Genomic DNA, 27,119 nt, shown 5'->3' on the forward strand with positions numbered 1-27,119 from the left:
TACAAAACACATTAAGCAAGCAAAGAGGAAAACGAAAGAACCGCGCTGTGAAAGCCAAAACCCTGCATGGCTTCCTATCTCTAACACCTGCGATAGCTGCTAAACATACAGTACTTCACTTCAAGAAGTCTCACTCAAGTACCTGGGACAGCACGAAACACTGATCACTTCGGCGAAACGATTAGTCGAGGTAGGCAAGACAGGCGGTATCGGAGACTTCGGCGGCCATGAAAGAATGGTGGAGTTTTGGATTGTTATGGTATGAATCCAAACGGAAGTGCCCGTCTCGTTGTAAACCTTTTGTAAAGAATAATAACTCTCATCACATGGGTTATTTTTTAAACGGATAAATATGCCGCTCAAAAGGAAATTGCACCATATAACAAAGGTTTAACAACCAAGATCTAAGCTGTCAATCAAACTCTTAGCCAATAAGAAGTATAGCTGCCGATTGGGATTCAACGTCACGGCATCCCAACTTCGTGGCGCGCGATTTAAAACCGGCGAAATAGCCGCATACTAAAATCAGTCTCACGCAAGAAATATTGCTGTAAAAAACGTTTTTTCTCGCGGAAAAATTGTTTTTTGACATGCTTGTCTCAATTAGGCTGTTTAAATAAAAACTTTTTTTCGTTGCAGTTACCCTTTAAAGAGCCCTTGATATTCAACACTATGCCAGCCGTTGGATATAGATTGGGTTGCTTTGCGGCTACAGGCACTCTCCTAAGTTTCAGGTTGTTATCTTTTATGCACGACCCCTGATTCACCAGGATTAAGTTTGGTGTTCTGTGATCCACATTTAGTCACACATTGTTTTGAAGCATGTGAGTACGTTACGCTTGCTGTATATATTCGCTGTGCAAGTACTTTGTTCAACGGTAAGACACTCCCCCCAGACAGTCATACTTGTGATGCCGTCTTCAGGTAGGCGCAACAAGAAGTATGTTGAAAGCAGACGAAAGAGTAACGAGTGCTTGCTGCAGCTATCGGAAGGTGGCGCCGCCAACAATAATTCTGTGTGACACAACGGTCCGCGTCGAAGCCCGTCAGAGCCCGGTAAGATGCATTATTATCTGTGAAACCATCCAGATTATGTTCTAAGCGAAGAACTAAAGTGAACCCAAGAGAAAAAAGACTAGTCTGTTGCAGGTTTATAATACATGAGCAAGACCCTCCCACAAAATATGCTCGACGTGATTAGTTTCATCCTCTCCATCTCACCCTCTCTCCCGCGTTCGTTCCGCTAAGGTGAAAAAAATGGTGGCGTTTTGGGGGTAGTTTGCAGTGTTTTTCTCAAAGAGATACGAAGTATAGTGTTGCAAACTCACTCCAACTTGTGCGCTTGCGATGTTGTTCTGCTCGCACGGATCGTTTGCCAGGTCAAACAAGTAGGGCGAAGCTTGCGAGACAAAGTTCCTCTGCACGTTCTGGTTGCAATAGACTGTCGCTCGCTGTCTCCAGTTCGTGGGCAGCAAGACGCTTCCCGTGTTGTAGACGCCCCTGAGTATCCTGGCTGCCTTAGACTGCGCCATGAGGATTTCTAAGTCTCCGTACGGACGCGAGCCTCCGGGCGTTCGAAATCGCTGATCGTACACCCCACCGTTGTAAGTCCCCAAAACCAGCTTGTAGTTTGTGTACCGAAGGGCCGAATTCAAATCGACAGGATCGTAGTTGTACAGGACCTCGTAGCGTGAAGAAGGCAGGTTGTAGGATATTTGAGTCCACATGTCGAAGCCATCGACTTTGCCTAGACTTGCGGGACTCCCTCCTGAAACAGACAAAAGATACGTCAAGGTCAGGTGTGGTCCTATCCAGTCAAGGCTTTGCTATTCCGCCTGCAATTGTGTAATAAAGAGTGCTTTCTTCCTAACGTAGTCTTTGTTCTATTCTTTGGAGACAATCTTTGAAGTGCCTCCGCAACGTTAATTCAGTAAAACGTTTATTTTTTTCTACATCCAATGATGGGAGCTGGTTACTTTTATTTATATTCTCGCGCATAATATCAAGCAGATCTATGTAGAACTTAAAGAAAGCATTAATAGGGGTGAACATGGCCCTAGAGCTAAAGCAGGAGGTGTCAAGAATTATGCCTTGACGAGGGAAGGTCAACCGGGTTAAAACTGCGAGTTGCCACTGCTATCGTACCCACGGTACGTTCAGGAATGTTCCGGACCAGAACAGTCGATGCCAACGAAAAGTGGGCTGGACTTTTCAGGCAAGTACAAAACTATAAAAGAAACATCTGAGACCAGTCGGGTTCAAACCCCGGTTCTCCGTGTGGCAGCCATGCGCGTTGCCAACTTCGCCACGCACGTGGCAATATGTTAATTGAAACGAAATTGGACGTAAACTCGTGATACTGCAAATAGTCTTATTTCCACATACCAATTATCAATCACGAACCGAAAACTTTTCGCCAATCTGCTAAACTGTGGATGTCATCTTTTTGAAAGCATGAACGAACTAAAATATAATTAACATCAGCAGTTTAAGGGGGACTCCGGCCAAAACTCAAAATAAAATAAATTACTGGTATCGCTGTAGTAACACAAAATACGACTTCAGCCAAGATATTACGTCCGTGGGACGCCGCATTCTCAACTAATGCCGGTAACAAAAATGCGACCCGTCGCGAGCCGCTGCTCCTAAGCGGGCGGCCAGTGGGTTGCCGAACGCTAAAGCAACATTGAGCCGTGACGTCAGAATCGTTCTCTTTTTTTCCTCTGGTCTGCCCGTTGCGCGGAGTGCGCTTCTTTGAGCCGATACCACCGCTACTTCGGCTTGTGATTGGCGTGTTTAGCCGTTACTTTTATCTGTGGCCCGTCTAGCTTCGGTATAGCCTTTTGTTTATTTGCTTGTGAGGACTCCAAGACTCGTTTTAGAGTGCAACTCGGTGCGCCCAAGACTGTCCAGCTGTTCCTCGAAAGATGCCGAGTGCAACTTGTAGCGCTGTGGGCTGCTCGAACAACCCGCTGAGCAACACGAAGGTGCTTTTTCAGAAGTTTCCAACGGACCGGAAATTGGACAAGGTGCGGGTGAACGATGTTCGACGAGTGGACTTTGGACTTTGCCTTTTACGCGACCGAGGAAAAAAGAACAAAGAAACGGACGTGTAAAGCCCAGCACACGTGTGTTCGGGCGCCGCGGCCTGCGCCGGAGAGCCTCAAATCGTGTCTGGGACTGACCCGCAGCGCGAAAGCGAGAGGGCCACAGTACTGTACGTGACTGGTAGCGCGGCGTAGAGCAACGCCGCTCTATCCACGGAGCCCCGATGACAATTTAGGCCTAGCGACGAGTACAGAAGACCGCACGTACGGCGAAAGCCGCCAAGTACGGCACCGAACGAATTCAATCGTTTTCCAGTTGCTAGCTTTTGGGTATACAAGCGACGAGTACGGCATAGCGCACGCACGGCGGCGGCCGCCGAGTGCGGTACCGATATAAGTTCACGGGTTTTCCAGTCGCTAGCTTTAGGGTATATGCACGAACTCTTGCTGCGTATGCTGGATAACTATCACGTAAACAGAAATCAGCTTACTTCTTATCTTTAGAAGGATAGCAAACAGAGGTAGGTGCCGCACGGCATGCATACTAGTTAAACAAGAACGATCCTGACGTCACGTTCACATAGCGGCTGATTTCCAGTGTTGCCGGGGCCTCGAGCGGCTAGCTCCGGTTTTGTTGGCCGGGCCCCAAACAAAACTTCGAGGCGTCGATATCTTTAAAGCTACGCACAACAACGAGAAAAAAAAATTACACCTTGCTATGCAGGGAGGCTGACAGCAAAAAACACCCATAATCCCCCGAAATCGAAAGCATGGACCGGAGTTGCCCTTTAAGTGCTGGAATGCAAATGAGGACTCATGCCCCACCTACTACATCACGTTCGGCGGTGTCCTTAGAAAAACACTAGCACAAAAAAGCGCTGAGATTGAAAACAAGTGTCACAAAATAAACTTCATGCTGTATAAAATGAGCGCACCTTTACGTCGCAAGTCTTATATGGGCGATTCAGAAGCATGAAACTATTTCGTGGTCAGAGTACCAAAATATAGGGTGGTTCAAGTCACCAGGCTCGATCTAAAATGGACCATAAAAATCGACGCCTGCACGTAACAATTTAAACTTTTCGCCAAAAGTGGTATTCGCAGGTCGGTTTTTCTTGTAAAATTACAAAGCGTAGTTCTCTTTCTGTAAAAAATAAGGCCCAGAAACTTACCAGGGTATACGGCGGGTAGCAACGCAGACGACAGGGGTCCAGTAGCGGGGTCTGTTGGGCGTTCATATTGATAGATGGCGAAACCTCCTCATCACGACGGCTTGCGACTACCGTGGTTTATAAAAATGAATATATTCTTTTTGAAATGTACCTTCGCTTAAAAAATAAATGCGAACAATAAAAGAAAAACTTAAAGTAAAAAAACGTGTCTGCATAATGGCGGCGCTTTTGCTGCCAACGGATTTCGTCCGCGTGTCGCCTGCTATCTTTCATTGGTCGGCTGCACCTTCAGAGGCTGCTCCCGACGCCATCTATCAATACGAACGCCAAACACACCCCGCCACAAGATCCTGTCATCTAGGTCGCCGCCCGCCGTAGATCCTGGCAAGTTTCTCGGCCGTATTTATTACTAAAAAATATCTACGCTTTGTAATTTTCAAGAAAAACCCGACCTGTGAAATACACCTTTGACGAAACGTTTAGATGGCTACGTGCAGGCGTCGATTTTTACGGTCTAATTTAGATCGAGCCTGGTGACTTGGACCACCCTATGGATACACGTTTGGAAATCGTTCCTTGTTGGTAATGTGTCTCGAGGCATCGATGTTGAGCAGAAACTTTTTTTTCTCACTTTGTGTAAAGGCCTGAAGTCCAGGCCCTTAACAATGATTTTTTAGTTGTTCATTGCCCCTTGAAGAAGCTTTGCGTAGACGATTCTGCCCACACCTTGCATAAAAAATCACCGAAATTCAGTGTCTATAAAGGTCACCAACCTTAAACCACCTTCTCGCAAAAAAATTTGACAAGGGAGATCCCGTACCTCCGTCTTGTCTACAATGACGCGCACAGATTTTGCAGAACACCTCCAGGTTTCGTTTGACCGTCAGCTGGATGGTACGAGGCGGGAAAAATGAGCGGACTCATATGACACAACTTGCAATGCACGAATACCTTCATTTGCCTCGGTTTTGGTTTTTGTATGTCTATATTTATCAGGACCTCAACAACCTTAGCACACTTTCTTCACACATCTTGCAGTTCCTACTGCCCTGACCATGGAAGATCAGGGACCGAGTGTGGTAACGCATCGCAGCTCGAAGCACATACTGCGAAATCTAAAATCCCCATCGCAGCCCACTTATATTTGCGCACGGTCGTCTACTCTCACTAATGTCTTAGTCCAGGGCTGACGCAGCACTCGTTTCCAATTTGTGACCAGCATTGGATTTCGCTGATGACGCAAAAATGTCACCACTACGGCCTTGTTTATTAGGCCGTGCTGGCTCTCAACTCCACTGGAAATGGCATCAGTTGTTGCACTAGCAATTGTTGTAGTTATTGTCGGTGGTGATGTTGTAGTTGCCGGTGGCAACTGCAAAATCAGCAACGATGTGTCCAAATACTTGTAAAAAATGGCTCGACGCCTGCTGGAATTAAGCCCGGGACCGCTCTGTGTGAGTCACTTCAAAAGTTTTTTGTTTTCATTCTTATACCGTTTATTTTTAGTAGCCAAATAATATACAGAGCACTAGATATTTGCAAAATGCTTGCACTTACTTCATTTTACACAATAGACACGCCATACAATGCTAAAGAACCCGCTTTAAATTAGGGGTTTTGTAGTACCCAATGTCCACTGCACGCAATTTCTGGAAAGAAAAAAAACAAAAACTAGTCTATAAAAAATTGCCGACGTACACTGTCAATGCCAAGAGGTCGTGCCGGGAAACTCGCTTTCAAGCGCTCCGGATAAAAAAAAAAAAGAAAGAAATAAAAACGTTCGGAATAAAATAGAACAAAACAAAGGCGTTCGGAACAAAAGAGATGTCTATTTTGTTCCGAACGTGTTTGTCCACGCACCTCACGGCGCGTGAACGCGACGCCGGTTCGCAGCTTCTGCGGTCACTGTACTCTAAATTAACGCAAAGCTGTTCTTTTTTTTTTTCGAGGGAAGGAGAGGGAAAAGGGGGGGGGGGGGGGGTAACGGGGATCGGTTCAGTGAGTGATGGCAAACTCAGGAAGGCAACGAGCGCCATAATAGCCATAATAGTGCGCTTTCGGCGCCGCTTGATCAACACCATTTACACAGAAGGCCTCCACACGCGTCATCCCAGTCAGATCGACCGAGGCATGAGATTGGGCACGAGTGTTGTGTCAGTGTTCGGCTGGGGCTCGTGTCCAATCAGCGCGTCCCAGGTCGGACTCGGGGCCAATAGCCTAGTTAGCACGATCCGACTCTGATGACGTTTCTTAGAGAGAAAGGAGATTATGCGGAGCCCTCCTGTTTAGGTTGTGTTGGCTTTATCGGCTGAATTGAATCGTTGTAAGAGCTCGTCTAAACAGTCTGGACAAAACACACAAAATAAGTACATTATTGCACCGACCGTAACGAGTAGACAAGCTACGCGAGCACCACCTATAGGAGAAGGCTTGCTTCTTTTGCCCCCAAAACGTCATCAGTTTTTGAGCCATGCAGCGCCACCCAGCTTGCGTCTGCCTCGAAGCCAGAGCATTTTGCAGCGTCTTAGAACAACCGCGATGCTTGCACGCGGTGATACGAAGGAGGACGCGTTTGCCAATTTTGTGGGGGCGTTCGTCAAGCGTCGGCGTTTTGTCGCTTGGGGAGGGTCGGGGTCCGGGGATCCAGAGTCGTATGTTGGGAGAGTTTGGCCAGTTTATAATCTTACCGCCGGAACGCCCCCCTCCCGAGTGAACCAATCAGCCCACGAAGCAGAGTTAGAGGCGCGAGCGCGTGCGCGTGAACTCCCGGCTGCTCACAGCTGTACATGGAGGGCAGCCATTTTCATTCATTCGCCTACTGAAATGAATAAACTCGACATCTAATGTTTGATTCCTTCCTTCTATTTCGCTGGCTCTGACAAGAAAATAATATAGTGTTATTCCTTCATGGGTTGAAAAGTTAACAAATGAAGTCTTCTCAACGTTCCACTGCCCACTTTTATCTAAACGAAAAAGAGTCGGCCCTTAGGAGAGGGCTTGCAGCTTCAACAGTGCTCTGCACTGAAAGCCTGTTGTGCCAAAATGGCGCTCTTTGCTTCCTCCTTCCTCTCGTTCCTTCGGCGCTCTCCCCTTTCCTTCACTTTCCTCCTCTCCAGCGCCGTCGTCGCTACACCTACTGGCCAAACTCTCCCAATGTACGGCTCTTCGGGCAACCACTAACGATGAGATTATACGCAGGCCTTCTCTTTTAGGTGGTATTTGGCTACGCACGGCGTATGAATTTGGACGATGTGTACCGGCTGCAGAGTATAGAGTGGGTAGCCAGTCGGTGATGTGCATCATCTGGTTCGACACTCTCTGCCTCTGGTTGAGAAGAGGGCTCCAGATGAAGGCACTGGCCTTGGTTCCCCCTTCCCAGAGGGTTCCTTTGGCTCCACGTAAAGGAAAGTTGAAGCCACTATTGGACTCCTGTCCAAAGGGAAGGCCGCCATTGTCACTGCTCATCACGAGGATGGTGTTGTCCAGCATGTCCGCCTCGAACAGGGCCTCGAACACGTCCCCAATTGACTCGTCTAGCGCGTCCGTCATACCTGCAAGGCGAACCATCCAATTTAAACGACATTAAGACAAAGACCAATGAGTGCTCGTCATATGGCAGTGAGCAGAAGAGTAGACTTCCCTGTACTAGGTTACCTAGCAAGTTCAGAGCAAGAACACTGAACCCGCTGGAAAACGGAAAGCGCCGTACGCGGTGCCAAAATATACGACGGGAACAGTAGTTAGAGAGCCGGTTGTAGTGGACGACTGATCCGACGCATAAGCCGCAGGACAGAGAACGAGAGCATGGCGAGCAACTGCAATGCTCTGCTCTCTTTCTTTTTCTCTTCCGTTCCACGTTTTAGGTGCTTCGGGTACAAGGAGGAATTTACAGGGGTTTGGGCGCGGCATTTAGAGATTTCGCATAACTTCCATTGTCGCCCGGAGGCAGTAGGATAAAGGGGAACTGCAGGGACCGCATTGGAACTGTCATGGAATTGAAGCGGTCATTATCCGGATCAAAACTAGTATTTCCGGTAAACCGTTAGAACATATTATTTACACTGACTTAATCGGTCATCTCGATGATAACTTTTTCCACTCAACGCAACAAAGGCTTAAGAAGGGATTCTCTTGTGACACACAATAAAACCCACTGCTAAATTACCCAAGCATCAAGGAGAATGCAGGTATTAGTGTTCCACGCGCAACACGCTCGCGCCTTTCCCATATAACATATTCCAAAAAAATAACAAAAAAGCGTTGACAAACGCGCGTGCAAGATGCACTTTGTATAAGGCATTTGCTTTAGAAAAGTTACTACTGCTGAGCGCAGCACGTGCGGCGCGTCGATAACCGATCCCTGCATTATCCTTGATGATAGGGTAATTTAGCAATAGGTCTATTAGTAGAGTTCACCCATGCCCTCGCTGCTGCAATAAACTCTAGTAGTCAGGTTGTCTGAATTTTGTTTTTACTTCTGCAAGGCATTTGTTTCTGATGACATAGTCGGTTAATGAAAAGGTTAACTACACGTCATATTTCAGACACAATTTTTTATGGCTTGAAGCAAAACTCCTTGGAAGAGGTCAAAACGTTGTTTTAAATGGTGCAACTTTGTCAAGTGTTAACGTGCTACCGGGTGTTCCGCAAGGTGCTGTTCTGGGCCACATTCTCTTTTTAATATTTATAAATGATTTCGCTCTCTATGTTTATTACCATGCCCGACTATATGCTCGGCGATTACAGTGTTTCGTGATATCTATTGTGACTCAAATAGTGAACTTCTGCAAAACGATCTTAATTTTATTTTATCGTATAGTGTCAAACGTCGGAGATGACTCGCAACTTTAATCAAGTGCAATTACGTGCCAAAAAGAGAACGCCTATAACTGCGGATTGTTTTCTTGATCGCCAGCTGCCCACGGCCTGGAGGCGTCAGCAAAAGTGAGAACCCACGGTTATACCCTGTCTCGTTGTAAACTGGCAAATGCTGATGGCTAGGCCTTACATTGCGTTCCGACGGTTTCGATATGCGCCACGTATACGAGCGCAACGCACACACATTGGAGCTTGACGCAGCGATACACCTGCCACTTCTTCGCAGTAAAAGCGCACGCTGGGAATACGTTGGATCGATGGATGGATGGATGCTAAGGAATATAAGCTTTGTAACGGGCGGTAGCTTGTGCCACCTAGGAAGGCACAGAGTCGCGTGCCTTTTCCGGTTCTCCAGACTTGCACGCAGGGGCAGCATAGTGGCATGTTATGCGTCCATGGCTTTCTGGCCAGCCCAGCATGCCTTCTCGTCTGCGTTCTTTGGAAGCGTTAATATTTTAGTTTTGGTTTTAGCTGGGATGAAAATAGCCGCGTAGCAGGTGATAAAAAAGTTTCCAGAGACAAAAAAAAACGGTTATTTTGTTTATTCTTGTATCCTTGAGAATATATGTCTTTTGCAAGCGACGATGCGGTTGCCACGGAGACACGCATGCGCAAAGTGGGCCAGTCTTTCCGGTGAAGCGAGAACATGGCTGCTGGGAGCTATGGGGACGGGGTCTTATAGACTTTCGCAAATACTTACTGAATGTACCGTAACTCCTGAGTAAGAAACACAATTCATGGAATATTTATTCACAATATTTGAGAGTTATATTGGTGCGAAAGCGGCACCATATTTGTAAACTCGTTCACGGGCGAGGTGATCACTGACCAAACGACTTTTTTTTTTCGAATTATCAGTATAAAAAAACGTATGGCTAATCTTTGGCGACGGCGATTGGATTAGCGTGTCGTCGCGTGTGTTGTGCTTGTGTGTCATGTGTGTTCTAATTCCTTGTCAATGTTAAATTTATAATAGGTGTGCAAATGTGAAATAAGCGCTGTGCCAATGTAGTATTCTGGGCTTTACAGAGAGGAACGAAATGCGTTCCTCATTACTTGCAAATAAAAAGAACGCGTTACCCTCCTACATTGCCTAAAAAAACGCGTTATTTTTACCGATAAAACGTAATGCACCTTACTTTCCCGATAGTTTCTTTTTCTTTTTTTTTTTTTAAGTATGAAATAAAACAGTTTACTATTTTGAGGTCGCAGGTATGCATAAGCCTCATATTTCAAGAAATATTATGTTTATGTAGAAACAGAACATAATCACTTGATTTTTTTAACTGTTTCACCTAAGTACTCATAAGAACTACCACAATAGAAACGCAAAATAACTCAAACATTCACATAGCTTGGAGCATAGAAACACGAAAACATTTTAAGTATACTTTTCCTAAGTCTTGGGAAGAAAAAGTAAGGAGTCACGTAACCGCGTTACCCATTACTCGAAATAAGTAACGTAAGCACGTCACCCGTTATTTCTTTGAAAAGGTAACGAGTTCAACTGAATGGATTTGATTGGCTGAAAAGGTCGCTTAACATCAGGGCTTGAGTGTTATTTTCAATGGGGTTGTAACGCGTTACCGTCAACACTGTGCAAATGCGAATGTAATAAACGCAGAAACGAATCGATCCAAGGGATAAAATTTTTGTTTGCCGATTCTGAATTTGAGGTTAACTAGCGCCACCTAGTAGTTGTGATAGGTAGTGTGAGTTACTAGCTAAACGTAGTGAAATATACTGGACTGGTTAGGAACCGTTACTAGATTTTTGAACCAGTAGCCGTGACTAGCTTGACCGTTAATACCTACAGTTACTAGATCCCTAGTAACCTATGTGACAAGCGGTTACTAGCTTTTACATAGTACATGCAACGAGTTTTTTTTAAGAGTAAATATTTGATCTGAACTGCTACGTATTGTTACTTAGATTGCGGCACACTGGGCAACCAGTTCTTCTGTGCGAGGCATATTTCTTCAGTGGGATGCGATATGTGGGGTACAACCTTTAGTCCAGGGGGACTAAAAGCACGGATTGCAAATTTAGTGGCTCGGAGACCAAATGTCAGGACTCAACTTTCACTCCCAGTTGTCTAAATGGCAGGGCGCGACATTTAGTCCTGGGACCATAAATGCCAGGGCCTAAAATTTATTCCCAAGTGTCGAAATGTAAAGGTGCAAAATTGAGTCCCAATGGCCTAAATGCAAGGGTTCAAAGGTTAGTCCTGAGACTTCAACATTGAACGTCTAACGGGAGGGGCGGAAATGTTGCTCTCCTTCACGTTAGTCCCAAAAAGGAATAATGGTGGTGGCAGCGCATTTGGTCCACCGAAAGACTGAATACTGCTCCCGTTTGTCTTAGAGAGTGATAGAAGCGTTAACGCTCCAAAGTGGTGTTTACGTTCATAGCTGTCGCATTTCGGAACAAAATGAGGCCTTATTTCTTGATGGTGGACTGGAGAACTTATAAGATATTTGTGTGCGGAATGGAGTAATGCACGTCTTGGGCATCAACAAAAAATCCAGAGATGATGTGGTTTTTGTTTTCTTGAAGAAAGGAGAGCACTCCGACTTAGGAATCCAGAAATGTAGTATCTGGACTTGACGCGTTTTTCTTTTTCTTTTTTTTTTATAAAACCTTGATGCACATGCTTGCCATGTGTTTCTTTCTAATTTAATTGTCCAAAGTGAACTCATTCTGTGTGTGTTATGGTTGAGAACACATATAGTTCGTGGTTCTTGGCTACTTTGACCTTGGTGCTAGGGCTCCCTTGTATTTGTTTAACAGTGTCGTTTTTTTCTGTATTTGTAGAATTTTCTTAAAGTGGGATATAATTCTTGATCATGGCTTTATGGGCTATATCGTCATAGGTTCCTGGTTCATCTGGTCTAACCCAATATTTTTGACCAACTAGCTCAACTTGATGCCGTCGTATAAACAATCTTGCGCGTGTGAGCTGTTCTCTGCCAATAAGGCTTGCAATAAGAAGCAAGTTTGAAACTATTCGTACTGTGCTAGAGAAAAAGGTAATAAAAGAGCCGCATGCAGCTAAATACCAAGGAGTAACCAACACTGAAAACTAGAATTGTGATGACCACGTCCGTAACTTTTGTTCTATTGCTCTTCGGGGAATTCGGCGTTGGCTGTCTAGAACCCCGATGAAAGTGAAGCTTAAAACTTACTGAACCTTGGTTAGAGTTGGTCTAGAGTACGCCCCATATCTAGGCAACCCCTACGCTCTTACAAACAAATCTAATCTCGAAAGAGTAAAGAAAATGGAAGCTAGGTTTCTATGCAAATGCTATAGTGACTGATATGATGAATTTACTGACGTGTGAACGTGTGAAGCTCGTGCTTCACACGTTCACACGTCAAACGTGTGAGGCTGGGTGCTTGGATGAAAGGTTGACATTTTTGTATATGATATACAGTGCTTTAGCTCAAATAATTTTCATGTTTACATTGCTCCAGTGTCGCGACCAAATACTGGTTTTAAGAACAAAAAACTTACCGGTCAGTTTCAGTCCTCTAACTATACTCAAATTATTGTATTCTCCCATGAAAAAAAGCTGCGTGGAATCAGCAGTCAAAAGTACTATATATAGTCCAAATGTAGAAACTTTCATTGCAAATTTAAGAATCGCACCCTTGTGAAAGCATTTTGTTATTGGTAATCCCAATAAGCTATGCCTTCTGTTGTCACTTCTAATATTTTTTTTCTCTTTGTCGCTTATGGTGTTCACACCTACCAAGAATCGGATGAATTCGCAGTAATATTAAACATAATAAACAAAAATTACGACTTACAAACTTTTGACACTTTAAATCGTTGGAAAGCCCGTTCAAAATGAGGGCACAGAAACTAAAACTAAACAAAGAGCGGTTACATTACCCATACACCTTGCCAGAACAAGGTATGTGTGTAGCCCGCTGTCACGACTGTTTATCAGTCCTGCACACGAATAAACTTTCCTTAGTGTAAATAAAAAATTGAATACGTCACCGGCAAATAAGGTTCTGTTCCTTTCTCCTATGTAGGGAAACTTTGCGACGTTCTCCTCTGGTGCTTCAAGTGGATCAGCCACGCTGCCACTGTGAACGGCCTGGTATGCCAGGTAGAGGAACATCGGCTGCGCAGACGTCAGAAGGTCAACGTTGAAGCAATAGCATATCACGTCAACTGAAGCTCCGAATGACAATAACAAAGGGCCAATCGAACGACCTAAACACCTACACCACCTTAGTGCGCTCAGGCTGTTTGAACTGCACAGTCTCGGTAACAAAATACGTACTAACGCAAAATGGCTGGCAAACTAAAACATTATTTCATGCTATGTCACAACACCCAAATCCAGAAAGGACTCATTAGGAATATCCATAGAGACGGTCAGTCTACGTCACTTCATGGCGTATTGTGACGAGATACGTGTCACGTGGTTCTACTCTTATTACCTTAAATTTTATTGGCGACCTGCGCCACTAACAGCGTCACTGTGGGCCACGATTGGCTAGAGTGCCTCAATCTTGCCAGACTGCCGTCCCTCCTGCGTGGGGGCGATTCTGACATCTGCTAGCGGAGCCGCCATATTGCCGCCTACTCATATGCAACCTGTTATGTGCTATTTACGGAGTTATTGAGCAGTGACACTGGTGATACACCACGGGATAAATTTAAGAACACGTTACATCACACTTCCCATTAGATATGTAGATATCTAAGGCGCATATTTGGGGTTCAGCTTTCAGTGTTCACGTTTGATGTCTGTTAGCCATAGTCACTATCGTTTCACGCTTGTTGAGAAGCGAGCTAGAGGCGATGAATGATCATATTTATACAAGCTCTTGGTGGCTGTACAGTCACCAAGAGTTTTCACGAGCCCAAGCCGATTCGCCGGTCTCACGCATGGTGAACACATCGCAGGAGGCAAAATGATTGCCACTGCAAAAACAAACAAAAAAGCGGCACTTCCTCTCCCAAAGAATGTCACCGCTCTAGCAAAGCACAGCCGGCAGGCAACCCTGAGGCACTCTACAATTTCCCAAATGATCAATATGAGATTTTCAGCGGGATTAATTCTGCTTTCATGAACGGAAATAAGAGCAACACGAGACTCGAAGTTGCCAGTGGTGATTTAAGAACGCGATGACTCCAAGCTTCTATCGTGCTTTCTAAACGCGCCAGCGAAAGTTTGGAATGCAAAATGTAATAAGCCACCATGATTACAATCAGTTACTTTACAGCGCTGCAAATTAAAGTCGTGACGTCACGTAGTTGGACTATAAGTGGGCACCAGCGAAATACCTCAGGTTAATAATCCGAACGTCGTTATTAGACGTCACAACGTCTAAAATATGTAGAGTTGCGTCCGAAAATTAATGTGCTGCCACCCTAAAGTCAAATGTGTTGATATTAAGGAATCCACTTCACCTCCTTATCCCTTTGGTGCCATTCAGTTATTGTCATTGTCATATGACATGACACTACCAAATGTGGCCATAGGTTGTTGTTCTTTTTTTGCATCTTGTCTGGTTGTTGGGCTTACGGCCGCCTTTTAGAGCGCAGCTCTTAGGGGCCCGTACCCGGCTTGAGCGGCGTCGCCGTCGGCGTTGGCGTCGCCGTCGGCGTAACCAAGGTCATCCCAAGGTCACTTGACCCCCAAGGTCACGTGACCCAAGGTCACGTGATACCCAAGGTCACGTGACACCCAGTCACGTGGCTCCCCAAGTCACGTGACCCCCGATGACGTCATCAGTGACGTCACTGGTGACGTCACCGGCATCCGCATCGTCGTCGTCATCATCACTGATGACGTCATTAGTGACGTCACTGATGACGTCACCGGCATCTGTATTGTCATCGGCATCATCACTGATGACGTCACCGGCATCCGCATCGTCATCGTCATCATCACTGATGACCTCACCGGCATCAACATCGTCATTGTCATCATCACTGATGACGTCATCAGTGACGTCACTGATGACGTCACCGGCATCCGCATCGTCATCGTCATCATCGCTGATGACGTCACCGGCATCTGCATCGTCATCGTCATCATTACTGATGACCTCACCGGCATCCACATCGTCATTGTCATCATCACTGATGACGTCATCAGTGACGTCACTGATGACGTCACCGGCATCCGCATCGTCATCGTCATCATCACTGATGATGTCACCGGCATCCGCATCGTCATCGTCATCATCACTGTTGACGTCACCGGCATCCGCATCGTCATTGTCATCATCACTGATGACGTTATCAGTGACGTCACTGATGACGTCATCGGTATCCGCATCGTCATCGTTACTGATGACGTCATCGGCATCGTCATCGTCACGTGACCCCCCTAGGTCACGTGACCCCCACCCAAGGTCACTTGACCCCCCACCCCCCAGTACCCTTCCCTCCTCCTCCTCGAGAGCTGCGCTCTAATTCGGCGTTACAGGGAGTTGTAAACGGCTTTCACTTTTTTGTACTTCGATCACCCATAAACTGACAGGTCACTGTAGCAACGAGGTCGGAGGACCAACCAATCGCCTGCCGTACATCCCCTGACCCATATACGTATTTCTCTTTCTCTCTCTTTCTGCACGTAGGTGAGGGCGGGAGCATGACCATGTGGCGAACGATCGGCATATGACCGGTCCAAAGGGCATATAACCTCCACAACTCTATCAGCTAAGCGGCTAACGCCATATAAAGCGTGTTCAGCTGTACCTTTAACAAGTACGATTCAGCATACTGTTTTGTACCACGATTAATTTCTACTGATTTTGCTAACAATACTAACACTGGACACTCGGAGGACACATGGCGACCACTTTGGGCAGAAAAAGTACGGAAATTGTGGCTTACGGCCAAAATATGTTTCATAAAAACCAGTGCCTTAAGTAAGTTTGATGCGTCTTTAACAGATCGCAAATCTGAAGTGTCTAATCGCAGCACTAGTTAACGAAACGAAAGAAATGGGTTTATAATTTATTTTAAAACATTGGAAAGTAAAACTATCCTTCCTTTGGAATTTGTGTGAATGTCGGACCCGTGTTTTTGTTGTTTATTTCTCAGTTTAATTCCGATATTTTGACTTAGGCAAGTAAACTCGCAGTTACCGAAAACCATACCGGCAGAGTGCGCGTCAATGCCGAATATGGCAGGACGTGTAAATAAACATTATCTTTTTTTTCCGCACGAGAACATTTGTTTTTATTTTTGCGCTCAAAGCTACGGGGCACTATATCACAGTGTAGGGACTGGACGCACCGACAAGCGAGTCCAGTCTTGGCACAGGAAAAAAAGAGAAAAAGACGCTCGCGCTAGCTCTACCCTCACGCGCTCACGAAGAGCAGTTCCTGACGAGACACGACTGAAATAGAACGGTGTTTTAGAACGTCCGTCTCCTGCCTGTTTCTTTCACCACATTTGGTGACCCGGACGTGATCGCCAACTAGAACGGGTGAAATGCAGCAAGGAGAGCCTTCGAACCCGCCGACAGCCACTGTTGCAGCAGCCGCAGTCCGCCTTCCACCATACTGGGACCGCAATCCGCGAGTTTGGTTCCTGCAAGCGGAATCACAATTCCACCTCGCTGGGGTCACCACACAAGGTCGGAAGTACCACCACGTCGTCTCGGCTCTTTCACCAGCTGCCGCCGACGAAGTCTACGACGTTCTGGCAAATCCCTCTCCAGCAACACCGTATGACCAACTGAAGAATGCTCTGCTCCAGCGCACCGAGGTTTCGGAACGCTCCCGCGTGCAGCAGCTTCTCTCGGCGGAAGAGCTCGGGGACCGGCGGCCAAGCCAGTTGCTGCGACGCATGACCCAGCTTCTTGGAGAGCGCGCTAACAATCTGGACGACGTATTTCTCCGCGAGCTGTTCTTGCAAAGGCTACCTTCCAATGTCCAGATGGTTTTGGCAACAGCAACAACGTTGGACCTCACCGGACGTGCCGCGCTGGCCGACGCCGTGATGGAGGTGACCACTCCATCCGTCGCCAATGTTACCGTGGCTCCACAGCAACCAACAGCCCTGGACTCTGGATCGGCCGCCAACAGCCAGCCTCCCCAGGCCAACATCGAGCAGCTTTGCCAACGTTTAGAGGAGATCGTCGTCGCAGCTACACGAAGCCGCACCCCCACCCTCGTGAGTCACATCGCAGACGTTCGACGTCTCGTCCGGCACGCGGCGAATGGACATCTCGTCGGACACGCGGCGAAAACACGCGATCACCGAGCCCTTCCGGGGTCTCCCACTACTACCGCCGCTTCGGTGCCAACGCCCGGCATTGCCTCCGCCCCTGTTCATGGCAAGGAAACAGGCCGGCCGACCTCTAGAGGTGACAAGTGGTCAGGGCCTCGACGAAAGTCGCCTTTTCCACGTGTGTGACCGAGCCACCAAGAACCGGTGCCTCGTCGACACCGGAGCCGAGATCAGCGCAGTTCCAGCAACGCGTGTCGACCGTTCCTTGACACCGATCTATTTTCTGCGCGCTGTGAACAACAGCGCCATCCCAGTCTACCGAGAACGGTCGATCACCCTTGACCTCGGCTTCCGGCGGGTTTTCCGGTGGATCTTCCTGGTGGCCGACGTCAGTCAAGGAATTCTCGGCGCGGACTTCCTCAACCCCTACAAACTCCTCGTGGATGTTAGAAGCAGGCGACTGATAGACTCCACCACGCGACTTTCCATCCATGGTATCCCAACGGACGACAATGCAGTCTACACCACTGCCTGCACGATCCCGGAAGAAGCGTTCAAGACTTCGCTGAGTAAGTTTCCGAGCCTTACTCAGTCACCTGATTGGACCAAACGCGTCTCGCACGACGTACAACACCACATCGTGACGACAGGACCACCTGTTTACTGTCGTCCCCGCCGTCCAGCCCCAGAGAAACTCCGCGATGCTCGCCAAGAGTTTGAACAAATGTTGGACCTTGGCATCATCCGACCCTCGTCTAGCAGCTGGGCGTCTCCATTACACATGGTGTCGAAGAAAAATGGAGACTGGCGGCCGTGTGGCGATTATCATGCCCTAAATATGAACACTGTACCGGACAGGTACCCTCTACCTAACATCCAGGATTTTACGGTGAACTTACAAGGCGCGAAGATCTTCTCCAAAATCGATCTGACGCGGGCCTACCACCAAATTCCCGTGGCCGAAGAAGACATCCCGAAAACAGCGATCACGACACCGTTTAGACTTTTTGAATTTCTCCGCATGCCCTTTGGCCTAAGAAATGCGGCTCAGTCATTCCAACGGTTCATCGACGCTGTCACACGAGGGTTACCTTTTGTCTTCGCGTACGTAGACGATTTGCTCATAGCCAGCAAGTCACCGGAAGAGCACGCGACCCACTTAGACCTCCTCTTCAAACGACTGCGCAGCCACGGCATTGTTATCAACGCCGCGAAAAGTGTGTTCGGAGTTCCGGAATTGGAATTTCTTGGTCATCCGCTTGACTCCTCGGGCATCCGTCCGTTGCCATCAAAGGTACAAGCCATCAGAGATTTCCCGAGGCCGACTTCGACCACCAAACTTCGGCAGTTTCTCGGTTTGGTAAATTTTTACCGAGGTTTCGTTCCGAACTGCACAAACTGCTCGACCATCTTGAGGTCCTCCTAACAAAACAAGAGCGAAAAACGTCATTCCTTCATTGGAACGAAGATGTGGAACGCGCTTTCGGCGAGGTAAAGAACTCACTGGCAGAAGCAACAATGCTAGTACATCCTAAGCATGATGCCCCAACATCGCTGATGACTGACGCATCTGCCACAGCCGTAGGAGCGGTGCTACAACAAAAAGTCGACGGAGAGTGGTGGCCGATTGGTTTCTTTTCTAAGAAGCTCAAGCCAGCGCAAACGCGCTACAGCGTTTTCGGACGTGAGCTATTGGCTGCCTACTTGGCTGTACGACACTTTCGACATTTCGTCGAGGGACGGCCATTTACCATATGGACTGACCACAAGCCCCTAACTTACGCCATCAGCAATTTCGGGTCACATTACACACCACGTGAGATTCGCCAGCTAGCCTTCTTGGCCGAATTCACAACGGACATTCGGCACGTTAAAGGAGTTCACAACGTCCCTGCTGATGTCCTCAGCTGGATTGACGCCATGAACACCCCAGCCTGTTCTGCTGTAGACTTGGAGTTGCTGGCTCGTCCACAGACCCCCGACGAAGAATTGCAAGCCCTGCGCAGTTCATCCACGTCACTGCAACCGCGGGATGTAAGCTTTCCAGAAGGCACCACCGTGATCTGCGACCTGTCAACGGGAACGCCTAGGCCTTTTGTACCACGTGAACTGCGACGACAGCTTTTCGAAACGATTCACTGCTTGTCGCACCCGGGTATACGAGCATCCCAGAAGCTCCTGTGCGACCGCTACGTTTGGCCCCGGATAAAATCCGACGTTCGTGAATGGGTGCGATCCTGCATCGCATGCCAGTGCGCGAAAGTACAGCGGCATCCGGTACCACCAAGTCGACAATTCCTACAGCCTGACAGCCGTTTTAACAAGGTATATCTGGACCTGGTAGGACCCCTACCGATTTCTCAGGGACAGCGCTACATCCTAACGTGTGTCGACAGATTCACACGATGGCCAGAGGCAACCCCACTGCCCGATATCACCGCCGCCACCGTCGCTGAGGCGTTCATCGTTACGTGGGTATCCCGGTTTGGATGCCCCTCAGAGATTGTCACCGACAGGGGTCGATAATTCGAATCGGCACTCTTTGCCGAGCTCACTCGATTGCTCGGAACGAACCCTTTGAGAACGACTGCCTACCACCCACAGTCCAACGGGATGGTAGAACGATTTCATCGACATTTGAAACCGGCCCTTGCAGCTCAGGGTGGTCCCTCGGATTGGGTTCGTCATCTCCCCCTTGCGCTTCTTGGAATCCGGACAGCCTTGAAGGCGGACATCGGATGCTCCACCGCCGAGCTGGTGCACGGCACTGCACTTCGCTTGCCATCAGATTTTTTTGAAGTGGAACTGCCTCAACAACAAAGGCAGTTGGACTGTGTAGAAGAACTCAAGCAAATTTTTATCAATTTGCGACCGGTGCCTAAACGGCAAGGAACTTCAAAATCTCCCTACGTGACCCAGGACCTCCAAGACGCCACTCATGTTTTCGTACGACAGTCGCAAAAGAAGCCACTGCGCCCATATTACATCGGACCTTTTCCAGTCGTCGAAAAGAGAAGCGACACGTTTGTCCTGCGTGTCAACGGCAAGAATGACACCGTTGCATTGGAGAGACTAAAGCCGGCACATATTGAGCAAGCGCATGTGCAGGAAATAGCGCTACGTGACATCGACCAGACGACAGAGAAAAGCCAACTTCGTTGGCACTGGAATGTTTGTGTGCTTTGATCGTTCGTCCTACCTCCTCTCTAAGGGGGGGAATATCTGTAGGGACTGGACGCACCGACAAGCGAGTCCAGTCTCGGCACAGGAAAAAAAGAGAAAAAGACGCGAGCGCTAGCTCTACGCTCACGGGCTCACGAAGAGCAGTTCCTGACGAGACACGACTGAAATAGAACGCTGTTTTGGAACGTCCGTCTCCTGCCTGTTTCTTTCACCACAACAAATTAAATCAGTTGTCATCACAACAGAATAAATCATCAATCATTAAATCATTAAGTAAATTAAATCAAGTGGTGATCGCTACCTTATGCTTTGCTTCACTTAAAAATTACGCTCTAAATTTTAAACAGCATAGCCCTTGGACGTTTCAAGTAATCCACTTCGTATTTCCGGTAATTGGAACAAAATAAAAAAAAATGCTTAGGTATTGAAAAACATTGTAACAAGGGTAAATGTGTGGCCCTCATATTTTGTACACTCACTGAGATGCCGCGTTGATGAAAATATTGTCAAAACACAACATAAATTTTGAAGTGAAGCTGCACATTAGATTTTAAGTTGAAAGTACAATTGTTCGCGACTTTTTAAAACTCGCAAAGTTTGGGATATTCACGCCGTCACTATATTAACAGTAATTGCGGTCTTCGTGTCCTTAGCTCTCCGACGATATCAAACGCTGTACGGAACACACAAAACGATTTAAAATGGTAATAGCGCTCTAACAGATAAAATCATCACTATAGACTACATTTATCAATAAAATGCGTTTTTAAAGACCTTGGTGATGCGATTAGAAGATAAAAAAAAACCAAGTAGTAGAAGTTATGCTGCTGCTCACACCTTAATATCGTATAGGTGCACCGGCTCGTGCAAAAGAAACTCACTTCAGAGCAGCTTAAACGTGCAATAAAGGAAATATTAAAAATTTGAGCAAGACTCGAAGGCGTGTGACAAACTTTCGTCTGGACGCAACGGCGTTCTGGTAACGGAGACGGGTTATGGCGTTTTAACGGTCAAATAAGTGCTCTGTGGCTTGACGGTGGCTTCCAAAGACACGCACTTAAAAATTATTTGCCTGGTGTAAATAAACATTCACACAGAAATAAAACGTGACAGAATATCAGCTCGAAATTAGTTAAGAGGAGCATACTCAATTTGTGCCTTAAAGAACTGCAAAAAAAAAGTGAATTTTTAGACAGTTTAATTGGGACAAGCGTGTCACAAAACCATTTTTCCACGAAGAAAAAAAAATGTTTATAGCAATATTTATTGTGGGAGACTGATATTAGGTTAAAGCTATTTCGTCCATTTTAAATCGCGAACCACAAAGCTGGTGCTATACGTCACGGAGTGGCTGCTATATTTCTCATTGTTTAAGAGACTGATTGACAACTTAGATCTTGGATCTTTGTTATATGTTGTAATATCCTTTTGAGCGGCATATTTTTACGTTTAAAGAATAACCTATGTAATTAGAGTTATTATCCTTTAGAAAAGGTTTACAAGAAGGGCATTTCCGTTTAGATTCATACCATACAAACATAAGCTTCGCCATTTTTTTCACGGTCCTCGAAGTTCCTGCACCCGCCTGTGTCGCCTAGGTCGACTAGTTGTTTCGCCTAAGTGATCAGTGTTTTGTGTTGACCCAGGTGCTTGAGTGAGGCTTCTTGAAGTGAAGTAGTGCGTGTTTATCAGCTGTCGCAGGTGTTAGCAATAGCAAGCAACGCGGGTTTTGGCTTTCATGGCGCGGTCTGTAAATTTCGTTTTCCTGTTTGCTGTCTTAGTGTGTTTTTGTTTATATTCTTTTTGCTTTTTTTTTAGATGTCAGCTTCTGTAAAGTTTCGCCGTTGCTCTGTAGAGTGGTGCCAGATGAGTGATCGCGACAGCGAGTCTTTTAACAGCCATGTCGCCCCGAAAGATGACAAGCTGAGTGCTATTTGGCTGGAGGCAAGCGGACCTTCGCGTAGCGACAAACATGTCCAGGTATGTTCTCATCATATCGCTCCAGAGGTTTTCGAGATTCGCACAGTGTGCACCGAACGTCCGCGATTGAGACACGGCTGTTAGGTAAAAAAACCTGACACAGCAATGTTATTACGTAGCAGCTGTCCGCAGAAGCCTTGAGACGTCTGAACTCTGCGTTAGCCGACAGACCTTGTTTCTCGGCTTCCAAATCATCTTACGTAAAGTTGTTTGAATTGAACGTGTAGTGTTGTCGTAAATGTGTACAGTTATCGTAAATCTTGACTTGCGATCGTGCCTTTGTCGATTATCTTATTAGTTTTGCTGGAGTTGCGGACAACGGGCATAACAAAATCGTTTGCATATTCCGCATACCTCGCGAAAGCACTTCTTCATTCACCCGGCGAAAAGCGCGAAACACGGAGTCCGCACCGTCCTGACTTTCCAAATTTTTACCTGCTTTAGAGCAGTTTATACCTGCTGTTAGGTATGTCTACTGAAACTGCAACTTGAAACTAGGGGCAGTGCAGAGAGAAAAGAGACAAAATTGGAAAGGCTTGCTCGCCCTTCCCCATTCCTGAACTCTCAAGTGGTTTTACCATAATAAATGCACCAACGCCTCTTGCCAAAAAACGAAAAGCACTATATTTACTACGTAAAAAATGGTATTAGTTCATGGACCTTTTAGGCGAGTAGGAAAGCTTGCCCAAATTTATTCGCACCGCATGATGAGCACAACGAACTCACACGTAATTTAAAGAAAAATATCGGTGTTTTTTTATATTTATTTTTATTTATTTATTTATACTGTTAGCCCGTAGGGGCTGTTACTGGAGTGCAACAATACACAAAATAGAACACGAGGTGATAAATAGCAAGGCACATTTTCGAAGACGACAACTCACGAAAGACAAGAGTACACTGTTTTGAAAAATGACAGTGAATACACAAAAAAACAAAAACATTTTTACGTATAATATATTCCCACTGATAAAATTTACAAAAGCGTGCGCTATAGAGCCCGCAAAAACAACACCGAACAAAGGCAGATAAAAAAATACAAGAACACATGAGCAGATAATAAATGGAGTCACGGAAGTCCCAATCCATTCAAGTATCAAGTATCCCAATCCATTCAAGTATCAAAAACATATAATCGAAATCATGCACTGCCGGGGGGAAAGGTTCGTTACTACTGGTTATACAATTTAGATATGCATGTGTAGCGGCTACCAGCGAAGCGCGAAAGAAGAGAAAGAAGTGCCCGCACGATCACGGCCTCTCTCGGCGCTCGAGACAGCACAGACATCGAGGAACAACGGCACCCGCAAGATCGGCTCGTCACGTCTCGGATTTAACCTAATGTAAATAGTGTAAATAAATTAGTTGAAGCTCAGTACGCTGGTAGCCGCTACACATGTTCCAAAAGAAGCTAGTGTATCACTTAATACTATTTCTTTGCTGAGGTTTTTCCACTCTGATATAGTTCTTGGAAAAAATAATCGTTATAGGTATTATTATTTGATTTCTCTAGATTTATGTGACAAAAATAAGTACTTCTTAGAGGCCTAGATACACGGGGCGTTATGTAGTTACTTGTATTAAGGTTAAACATTTGATTCCTCAACTGAAATAGGAATTCTAAACGAGCTATTTTCCGGCGATCAGAAAAGAGTGAAAGACTTAGCTGTTTAAGATTTCATTTACTGATTCGGTTCTTCAACACCTTGACAGTACAAACCTAGCAGACATTCTTTGCACACTTTCTAATTCGCTTATTTGGTAACTTCTAGAAGGATCCCATATAACAAATGCGTATCCTCAAGTTGGTCGTATTAACGTTTTATATACAGTTAATTTGTTTCAGGTGGAGCGAACTTAAGGTTGCGCTTAAGAAACCAGAGCTTTTTTTTTGGCTGCGGAGCAGATGTTGTCAATGTGTGCGTTCTAGCTAAGATCAGAAGATATTGTAACGCCCAGATATTTAAATTGAGAAACTTTAGTTAGATGTCGGTTATCAAAATCGTACACAAATTGAAGAACGTTTTTCTTTTGTTAGTTATTACAAAAAAGACTGTCTTGTCACGATTAATTTTCATTTTCTATTGTTTGCACCATTCGTGTACTTGCGGTAAAGTGTAATTTAACTGTACCTGATCATGATGACAAGAAACATTTGTATACAACAAGCAGTCATCTGCGAACAACCGAACAGTAACATTAGGCCCTACGTTTTTCATATTGTCGTTTATATAACACAAAAATAATACGGGCCCCAATACAAACCCCTGGGGAACGCCGGAGGGTACACTTACAATAGCTGAATTCTTTTTGGTTGCTTGCACAAACTGTACTCAATCTGTAAGGTAGGCTTTGATCCACAAAACAATGCTTTTATTTACCCCCAGGTTTTGTAATTTATGAATAAGTTCAAAATGAGGCACCGGATCAAAGGCTTTCGATAGATCCAAACATATCGCGTCAATTTGCCCTCTATTATTAACAGGTTTGGCAAAGTCGTGTACAGTTTCAGCAAGCTGCGCTGCAGTCGACAGCGACTTTCGAAACCCACATTGGTTAGAAAAAAATATGCTCGAATCTTCAAGAATCCTATACAGCTCCTTAGACACAATATGCTCAAGTATCTTACAACAAGCACAACTCAGCGATATTGTCACTATCTACAAAACCAAATTGAAAAAAGTATTAAACACGTTTGCCATTTTGGCGGGATCAGTAATGATATGGTCATTATCGGTGACATATGCCACACCCACCCGTGACCGCGCGAGGTGACGCCAAACTTTTTGGGGTGATGTCCTTATACATTCAAGCATAGAGTCTGAAAAATACTTTTCCTTCGCGTCCTTTAGTTTACATTTCAGGGTACGCGATAATTCTTGGATAAGGGTGGTATTACGAGTTTTTTTTCTTGCGGCTGCGGGCTATCTTACGTTTGAGTTGTATTATTTCTCGGGTCATCCCACGGGTTTTGTTTTGCCAAGCGCTTTACAGTCTTCGCAACAAATCTATCCAGACAGCAGAAAACTACACTTTTAAATTGATTCCATAGTTCATTTAAGTCTTCCGCACCCTCCAGAGAAGAAAGTTGTAATTCTAAATGGTCGAAAATACAAATGTCATCGGCTCCGTTGTACTTCCATAGTTAAGCACTTTGCGGTTCAGCACGTTGTGACTTGGCAGGATAGCAACACCATCTTGTGATCTGACAGTCCGTCTTCAACGCTTACTTCATAATCTGTCAATTGTTCAGAGACAAAAATTCAGTCAAGTATAGAACTAGATGACCCAGTTATTCTAGTAGATTCTTGAACCATCTGCACGAGATCGTTACAGAAAGCGATGTCCAATAAAAGTTCGCCATTGTTGGTTTCGGTTGGTCCTGGTTCTAAGTCACCCCATTTTACTCCGGGTAGGTTAAAATCACCAGCAATTACCATCTTGGAGTGATCGGTCACATTTTGTTGTAGGTAATCATGAAAAGCCTCCAGAAACGCAGTCGGGGAATCAGGAGCTCTATATACTCCACCAATCATATAAGTATGCCCACAAAACGTCATTTTCCACCACAACCTTTCAGTACTAGCGCAGTCGGACATCAAGATGCAGGCTATGTTATTCTTATAGATAATAGCAACTCCACCACCACGGGATCCTCTGTCTCTCCTTATTATTTTGTAGGATGGCGGAAGAAGCTCGGAATCACTTATGTGGTCGTGCAGCCAAGTTTCAGTAAATACAACCATATGTGGATTATATACTAATAGTAGGTGCTCCAGTACGTCCAATTTATTAACAGAGCTTCTCGCGTTCAAATTAATAAGCCGGAGGCATTCTTCCTTCTCAATTTTTGATCGCCATTTATTTCCCAACTGTGAATCCAGTGAATCCGTGTCTTTTTCGCAACAGCCAACAGCATCAATCCAAATAAACGACTCGTCGCCGATCTCCATCTTACCGTGTACAAGCCTCACACGTAATCTTCGGAACCTTTTTTCACTTGCACTTTCCCAAAGATTCCGTCCCTTGTATAAAGTGGCTTGCGAATAATCATTGGACACCGATAACTTTGACCCTTTCAGTTTCTTGCAATTCTGGAATGCTTGAACTTTTTCATTTTTATCATACAGTTTCATGATGACAGGCCGACACGTGGTGAGTTATGTTCCCTGAAATTCTGGATAACCGGTCGTTTGCAGGACCGAACCATCTATTCGAGCGGTGTGCGTCGCTGTGCAAACGCAGTCCAACAACACGAAGCATAAAAATGACAGATTTAGGGCAGCGATACGGAGTCCATTGTTAAATTAAAACGACTTAAGTTTGTTGAAAACGCCCCGCAGCTTTTTACTCACAGTATTTGCCGGGAATAGTTCACATTTTGAAACAGAACGGCGGAAGATTTACTTTTAAAGACGCTCGCTGCATCTTCCCGGATCAGCTGGACCGGTTCAGCTGACGACGTCGGGATTGAATCCGTTTAACCTTAACCCCACAACATCCAATTTGCGCTTCGTGTTAGTGTGGGCTTCAACTTTCAAGCCCCGCACCACACCCCACGAACGGTCCAAATCTTTGTCGCATCGCCGTGTTACACCTAACAGAACAAGATCGCCGTAGTCCAGGCAGCGCTGTCGTGAACGTTGGCTT

General features: G+C 45.9%; 1 pseudogene; it reads right to left on the reverse strand.

Moving 5' to 3' along the window:
- Positions 1-1,046: 1,046 nt before the first annotated feature.
- LOC115316450 overlaps positions 1,047-27,119 on the reverse strand; it is a 43,096-nt pseudogene continuing 17,023 nt past the window's right edge.

The sequence above is a fragment of the Ixodes scapularis genome, unplaced genomic scaffold (genome assembly GCF_016920785.2).
Source record: "Ixodes scapularis isolate PalLabHiFi unplaced genomic scaffold, ASM1692078v2 PGA_scaffold4__175_contigs__length_147842914, whole genome shotgun sequence".
Lineage (NCBI taxonomy): Eukaryota > Metazoa > Arthropoda > Arachnida > Ixodida > Ixodidae > Ixodes > Ixodes scapularis.